This window comes from Suricata suricatta, chromosome 12, assembly GCF_006229205.1.
Source record: "Suricata suricatta isolate VVHF042 chromosome 12, meerkat_22Aug2017_6uvM2_HiC, whole genome shotgun sequence".
Taxonomy (NCBI): Eukaryota; Metazoa; Chordata; class Mammalia; order Carnivora; family Herpestidae; genus Suricata; species Suricata suricatta.
The window spans coordinates 77,701,760-77,710,204 of NC_043711.1; positions in this window are offsets into that span (position 1 = coordinate 77,701,760).

Consider the following 8,445-nt stretch of genomic DNA (forward strand, 5'->3'; position numbering starts at 1 on the left):
CAGCCAGCCAGCAGGTGCACAGCCAAATCCTGTGATATACAAAAGGGACCCGTGGCTTACAAGCAGAGGCCTTCTGGGCTGAAGGGAGGAGAGGTGTGGGAATGTAAAGGCTTGTGATTCACGGAGGGGATATGGAGTGTTGGGCTGGAAGAAAGGGAAAAGCTGGGGCAAAGGATGAGAAGGTGGAAAGGAAAGTTAGGGACCCTGCTGGCAAGGGCAGTGATTGCCAAGCCCAGAGATACGGGCAATATTTGGTGTGGGGTAGGGGGAGGGTAGTCATATTTAATTAATCAGTGTTTTGAATGAGTAACTCAATTTCTCTCTCTTTTTTTTTAATTTTTAAAAATATTTTATTATTTATTTTCGAGAAAGACAGAGTGCTAGCAGGGAGGGGCAGAGAGAGAGGGAGACACAGAATCCAAAGCAGGCTCCAGGCTCGGAACTGTCAGCACAGAGTCTGACGTGGGGCTTGAACTCACAAGCCATGAGATCGTGACCTGAGCCGAAGTTGCCTAACTGACTGAGCCACCCAGGCACGCCGAGTAACTCATTTCTTAGCCCTTCTTTGCGATCATCTTATCCCACAAATCACCATTACTCCATCAACCCCTCCCTGTACCACCTCAAGTCTTTACAAGTTCTTGACCCAGACATCTCCAGTCCCAAGCCTCAGCCCTAAGATTGGAGATGACTGTTCCACTGAGGTTCTGTTTCTCACACTTATTTGACAGTATCTCTTAGTAAGAAATCCATTTTTCATTAAGTATATGTTTGTATGTACTTGCATAGAGAGAAGCTAAAGTGTCCTAGCAATGCTTTGTTTAGTGTGGCGTTGATATTTGCTTCTCTGTTCTATACCACTGCTGATGCTGACTCCATTGAATTCTTAACCTACTAACTGGTTTGAAAAATAGGGCTTTAAGGAGCCTGTTCCTTTTACATTGAGGACAGGGCCAAGGATCAATATCTGGGTGAAGAATTGTGTGACATATATAACTTGATCATCACTGGGTTGTGCCAAAAGCAATTTAGACTACAGTAACATTGAAATATAGTTTTACTTTGTTTATCCTGACACCATGTGTAATTTGTGGCTTATTATATACATTATTTTACTAATTATAGCAAAAATGTATAAGAGAATGTTATGAGAGCCTATCAAATACCAATTGTGTAACATTAACTTTGTATAAAGATAATCTTTTTGACATGACATGCTAGATTTATTGGCTGGTTTTAGTCATTTTAACTTAACTTTCTTGACTTAGATTTCTAACACATACAAAAACATATCAATAATAATACAAAAACTGGAACTAGTAATGCTTCAACTGTATTATAACCGAGTAACTGAGATTTAATACTTCCATTACTTTATTTTCTTTTAACTATTTCTCATCAGTGTGGCCCATTAAGCCACTTTGTTGTTGAGCTAAACCCTGCAGTTTACAGAACAGTGCAGTTGGGTGGACGCATGCTCGATGTCTACTCTGGCAGTTGTCTTTATGTATTTTTTTAGTTTGTGCATATTGCCTCATATCAACATAGACCGTAAGAACAAATATGAACAGATGAGAAATTATTGAACATATAATCCACCATTGGTGGGGAACTCATTTTTCCACGTCGCGGCTACTGTCCCTGTTGGATTGTAGTAACCCAAGAGAGGAAAAGTTGACAAATGGTAAGGGAAGAACACATGGGAAGTTTGGGGCCCAAAGGCAGGTCGTGTAAATTTTTATCTAGGCATCTCATCTAGTCTGCAGCCATATCTGCAATGTAAAAAGTTGGCGAGGCTTTCTGCCAGACTCGTTTACCCCAGCTTTTACAAAAATTTTATCTGGTAACATTTTTGGAATCTGCATGTTTCCATAAAATTGATTATTAAAGTTTTGGGTATAATTGCAATTCCATGATGCAATAATCATTCTGCTTGGGGCTTTAAGAGGAACGACATGCTTCACAAATAGATGTGAGTTCATAAAACTCAGGATGGGGGGCGGTGTGGAACAGTGGCTTATAGACATTTTTGCTTTGTTTCTAAATATCTTGCAATGAGGTTTACACTGTATAGATACAGATAAGTCTCTTTGTTAGTACTATATAAACAAAGTGTCAATTATGTAAAAACAAAAAATGTTAGGGACCCTTGTGAACATATAAGCAAAAACTATCTTCTTTTGGGGAAAATGCAATGAGTAAAGAATAGTGGTTTTAACAGTCTAATAAGTTTTTTAATATTTTTCCTTTTAACTCTTATTTTTCAAGGGTCCAGTGTGTGTGTGTGTGTGTGTGTGTGTGTGTGTGTGTGTGTGTGTGTGTAAAAACATCAGCTTATAAAACTGCATGTTAAAGACCCCAGCATACTTCCATCATAAACTTTTCAGTTAGTTTCATATTGGTCTGGATAACCCCCAAGGCTCTTACTAGTCATTCCCAGGAATTTTTCGCCCAATTTCAGAGGTTTTTATTTCCTCATAAAGCAAGCAACAGCTGTGAAAAGCTTTAGTACAAACATCCAAACTTAAACATGGATTAAAGTGCCTTGTCTGCCCCCCAGTCCGGCTTTTGGAGGCCACCGCCCAGTCACCCAGAGAAGCCGCAAGGCCCCTTCTGGATAACTTAGTGGGTAGGGCCCCAAGGACTCAAAACAGTCTATTAATTGGTAGGTTTTAATTTGCATCTCTTCAGTATCAGCTGGGCTGGAGATGTTTTCAGTTGCTTGTTGGCTGTTTGTATTCTGTGAATGATGTATTTCTCTTTTATCTATTTGTAGACCCAGGGCTTTTGCAGTTTCACTCACCATTCAGTAAATGAATGTTAAGTATCTATTACGTGCTTGCATTCGTTTTCTCATACTGCTGTAACATTACCACACATTTAGTGACATAAAACAACACACATTTACTGTCCTCTAGCTGTAGAAGTCCAACATGGGTCTTCCTGGGCTGAGATCAACATAGACTTGTTTCTTTCTGGAGGCTCTATTATGTCTTCTCCTTGGCTGTGGTTCTTTTCCTCCATCTTGTAAAGCTAGCTATGTTGCATCTCTAGCCATTCTTCCATAGTCACATGCCCCCCGCCCCTACTTCTGCCTTCCTCATTTACTTTTAAGGATCCTTATGATTACACTGGGCCCACCTGGATAATCCAGGCTAATCTCCCTATTTTATAAAGATTTTTAAGTAATCTACACCCAACATGAGGCTCGAACTCAAAACCTCTAGATCAAGAGTCACATGCTCTACCAACTGAGCCAGCCACGTGCTCCTAATCTCACTATTTTAAGGTTAGCTGATTAGAAACTTTAATTCTATCTACAACCTTAATTCTCCTTTGCCATGTAACCTGACATGTTTATAGATTCAGGGGATTAGGACTTGGATATTGTTGGGGGGGGTCCATTAATACTGCTTACAGAGTATAAAGATGGGGGTATGGAATTTTTTTAAAGTATCCTGTCAAAAAAAAAAAGTATCCTAACATATCCTAACATAGATGCGACAAGTTAGTGGGGAAGACAGATGATTGATCAGTCACAATTTTCTTCTTTTATGTTATTTGTCAGATTTTGGCATTACGATTATTCTACCTTTATAAAATGAATTAGGGAGCTTTTCATCTTTTCCTATGATTTAGAATGATCTCTTAATAGATTGGGTAGAACTCAGCTGTAAAACAGTCTAGAGCTAGTGCCATTTAAAAGGGTAAAATCTTCAACAATGTTCATTCCTTTTGTAGTTACTGATCTTCCTAAAAACCGTAATTAAAATCATGTGTAAGTAGCTTTTTCTTTCTGGAAGCTTTAGGTGGTGCATACAAACACAAAAATACTGGAAAAGAGCTCATTTTATTGTAGATAAAATGATTACATCCTAGAAATCTCCAGCTTTACTCTTGGCTTGCTCCCCCACCTCCAGAGCTTCAACTTGTCACTTCCTGAGAGAGACCCTCCACCCTGTTCGGAACTGGGATTCCCTAGCAATCTTAACTTCTCCTCAGTATTTGCCACTTTCTAACCCACTGCATAGTTTACTTATTGTCCCCTCCCACTAGGATGCAAAATCCCATGAGGGCAGGGGTTTTTGAGCAAATATTTAGCATATTAATAGCCCGCTGTTGCTAAATTTTCAGACCTTATTCACTTATTTATTCTTACAAGCAAACTGTGTTGTCTTTAAAAAATTTTTTTACAAAAGTAATACATGCTTGTTGTAAAAAAAAAAAATGCAAACATTGCAGAGATGCCTGGAATCTTCTCTCTGCCCTCCTCCCTGCAATCCTACCATCTCGAAGTAACCACTGTTAATAGCTTGATGTGCATTTTTTTAAACTTTTCTGTGCGTGTACATATATATTCTTACTAAAAGAATACAAGAATCAGAATATGCATACATAAGATTCTGCCCCATGCTTTTTTTTTTTTTCACTTGACATAGTCTTCTTTCTATGTCCATACATAGACACCCATTGCACTGGATACATTCTGATTCATGTACTAGTCTTCTATAAATAGATTGATGTGGGTGCCCCTTGGTGGGAGGGGGTCAGTCAGTTTAGTGTCTGGCTTTGGTTCAGGTCATGATCTTGCGGTTTGTGACTCTGAGCCCCATGTCGGGCTCTGCTGACAGCTCAGAGCCTAGAGCCTGCTTTGGATCCTATGTCTTCCCCACTCTCTGCCCCTCCCTCCCCCCTCTCTCTGTCTCTCAATAATAAATAAGGGTTAAAAATATATTTTTTAATAAATTGATGTATTTAGGTTTAAATTTATTTTTTCTATTACAGTCAGTGCATTAGTGACCATCTTTGAACATCTATCATATTACTTGTGATAGCATTTCTTTCCAGAATGGAATTGCTAGGTCCAAGGGTATATACATTTCACATTTTTATAGATTACCCATTCTCCTCCCAAAAGGTTATACTGATTTATACTCTTAAAAAAACAACATGAGTGGGGCACCTGGGTGGCTCAGTCGGTTAAGCATCCGACTTCGCCTCAGGTCATGATCTCACGGTTTGTGAGTTTGAGCCCCAAGTTGGGCTCTCTGACAGCTCAGAGCCTGGAGCCCGCTTCGGATTCTGTGTGTCCCTCTTTCTGCCCCTCTCCTGCTCCTACTCATGATCTGTCTCTCTCTGTCTCTCAAAAATAAATAAATGTTAAAAAAATAGTTTTTAATTTTTGTCAGTCTGATATATATATACATATATATATATACATATATATATACACATATATGTATATATATATATATATACACCCCCCCCCCAGCTTTATTGAGATAATGCACTCTTGTTTCAACCACCTCCTCTTTGCCCCATTGTTGAGGGAAGGGTTCCCACCCTCGGGTTATGGGGATGGCCAAACACAGTACCTGACACTGGACAGGGAAGCCTGACAGCAGTTTATTGGGCACCTATACTCACAGCTCAGGGAAGGACACCACAAGTGACACAGGGCCATTTAGGTGTCACACTCAGAAATATAGCAAACAACCAGAAGCTGTGCAGGACAGGCTTTGTAGCAGTAAGAGGGTGAGGTGCGCCCATCATTCCTGCAGGGAACGTGATTGGCTTGTTTGAATAATTCCACAGGCTGGCAGAGAACTCAAGCCTGGTACTCAGAGATAAGCCAAAACTGCACCTGGCCGATTTGATAAGGAGGTTTGTTTGGTTAGGGCAATGTTCACTTAGGCCATCTGAGGCACTCCCGATTTTACCACCTGTCAAGGCACAAAATATTGAATCTTAATTTCAACTCTTCCTGGTTAATTATGAGGGTTCTTTTTGGGTACTGATTTTTGAATGACTTTTTTGGGATATATGATAATGATTGTTTTCTCACTTAACAAACTCATGGACCAGTATCACAATACAACAATACTTCACTATTTTCTTGAGTTGTATTTAAGAATGTTTTTCCCCATGAATTGACAAGTATTGATTGGTTTGCAGTTTTCCTTTTTATGCTATCTTTATTAGGAATTGCTGTAAGGATAATTGTAGCTTCATAAATTGAAACCACTTTCTAACTTTTATGGGGCGTAATACAGATTTACAAGGTAAGGATTATCTGTTTGCTGAAACTTTGAGAGAATTCTTCCATTTAACCACCTGAGCCCAGAGCCTTTTTTGGACCTATTTCTTAGATAATGTTTTCAACATCTTTCTTATTTTTGTAATTTTATTTCTCAGAAAATGTTCCATTTTATCAAGGTTTTCATATGCAGTAGAGCAGAGTCAGCTGTGGTATTCCCTTGTTTTCCTGTTGTTCTTTCTAAAATGCAAAACCACATTCTCTATGATATAGGAACAGAAAACTAAAGAGATTAAGGCTGAGACCAAGACACAGATAGGGTGGAAACTGGCTAAAATCAAAGGAAGATAAAACAAGAAGAATTAAATATCTTATTGGAGAAAACAAAGAGTTTTCTTTGACCTTGACTCTGAAGAAAATTAAATCCATAATGGTGAAGAGACCATGAGATACTTTCCTAGGATGCAGAGAAAAAGAACAAAGATTTCATTGCCAGTGGTGATCCAGTGTGATCGTTTTAGGGGAGAAAAATAAAACCCAAAGCAGCCCTGTTCACAGAATGGACAGGAACATTAGAAGAAAACTTTTCTAAGCTGAGAAGACCACTTCTTTTCTGGAAAACTAATAGAATTGTGCTTGCAAAATATTTGACTTTTAAAGGTGAAGAAAATCTCAACAAGCACCAGGCAAATTGCTCACCTAACACAGATCAGACCAACTTTGCTACCTTTTTTTTTGAGGCGGGGTGAAGGGGTTAGATATAATTGACATATGAACATTATGTTAGTTTCAGGTGTACTTGCTACCATCTTAAGACCCAAAGTCAATGGGATAAGGACAGGAGAATCTTGAGGGGTAAAGTTTGAGACTCAAGAATTCCATAAACAGTAAAGCCACAACATTGTATTAGTGTGTAAAGACAGTAGAAAGGCATTCTCACCTAGAGCAAAGGCTTAGGGAAAAAAACCATTCAGGGGTCCTCCCTGAAATCAGTAAAATGAGGATGGGTCTGAATGAGTAAGAGAAAAATTAGAGCATAAAAAACTGGCAGTGACATTGATACCAATTAAACAAAGAGTTGGCAAAAGCCTCGTGCCTTGAAAAAAAAAGTACACAAGACTGCGTTTATCAAGTAAGTGTGAGGGCAAGAGGACTAGAGACGGAAAGGCACATTAAATTTTTCATTACATAAAGAGGAATATAAAAATGAATTTGTCATTGACTTTAATATTTGTTAAATAAAAACTATTTTTACTTGGTGAACTTAAAGGCAACCACCAGGAGAATTTAAAACAGAATTTCTATCTTGCAGAACACTACAGAAGATAAAAGCAACTATGGAAAAATCCAGAAAACAAGAAATAACAAGAAATATATACTATAAAATAGGATGACTAATGACTAAACAAATCAGCTATAACGGCAGAGATACAATGGATTAAATCCCAGCTAGAGTGGAGACGTTGCAGTTTTTAGGACAGACTCTTTGTAGCTCCAGGCTTTTAATAATGCTGAACCCTAGGCCTGGCCGTATTCGAGGCTAAGACCTCCAGTCCAGGCCAGCTTCCTCCCGGCAGTCCTCCAGGACCAAATCCTGGCGCAGAATGCAGCACGTGAAGCTGATACTCCCGGTGAGGCACGAGGTCCTCACCTCACTCCCTGTCACCCCTGGATGCGGCGTGGGCGTCGGGCGGGACCACGTGCCAGGTGTAGAACACAGGGTGACAGCATTCGCACCCTGCAGGATTGTAATGTAGACCTTTTCCCTCGTTGCTTCGCTTTGCCTCTGCGGATAGTGAGCCTCCGCGAAGAGCAAGTTTCAAACGGGCTCCGTTTGCTGCGGGACGTAGTCACGGCCCCTCGAAACCTCCCTCACGCCAGCCTGCTGGCCGCGCGACCGCGCGGGTCTATCCTCGGCTGTGTCGCATCACCTGGGACAACTCGCCCCGACCCCACCTTGCAGACTTGCAGTCTCAAGGTGTCCGCTGGGAGGCAGCGTCCGGAAGAGCAGGAGGGGGAGAAATGGGGCTTGGGGTCGGCTTCGGGAGCCCCTTCCCCAAACTGGAAGGGCTCCTCCCAGTCGCCAAGGGTGTGGCGGAGGGCGCGGTCCCACCGCATTTGTTACAGATCAGTAGCCTGGGAGCTGAGCCCTAGGGGCTGGGGGATGACAGGCGAAGAGCAGAAGGGCTTGGGACCGACTTAACACAGCCTTGTAGAGGGAGAGATAGAAGGGTCCCACGCACGAACCGGGACGCAGCTATAAAGGGGTTAAGGCATTGCGCCCCGCCCCAGCCCGGGGATTGGCGGTCCTGGGGGGCGTGGCCGGGGGCGGGCCCACGTTTGCCGCAGCCGCGGGTGGGCGGGGCCCGGGCAATGAGCGGGAGGGGCGTGGAGCGGAACCGGGCCCG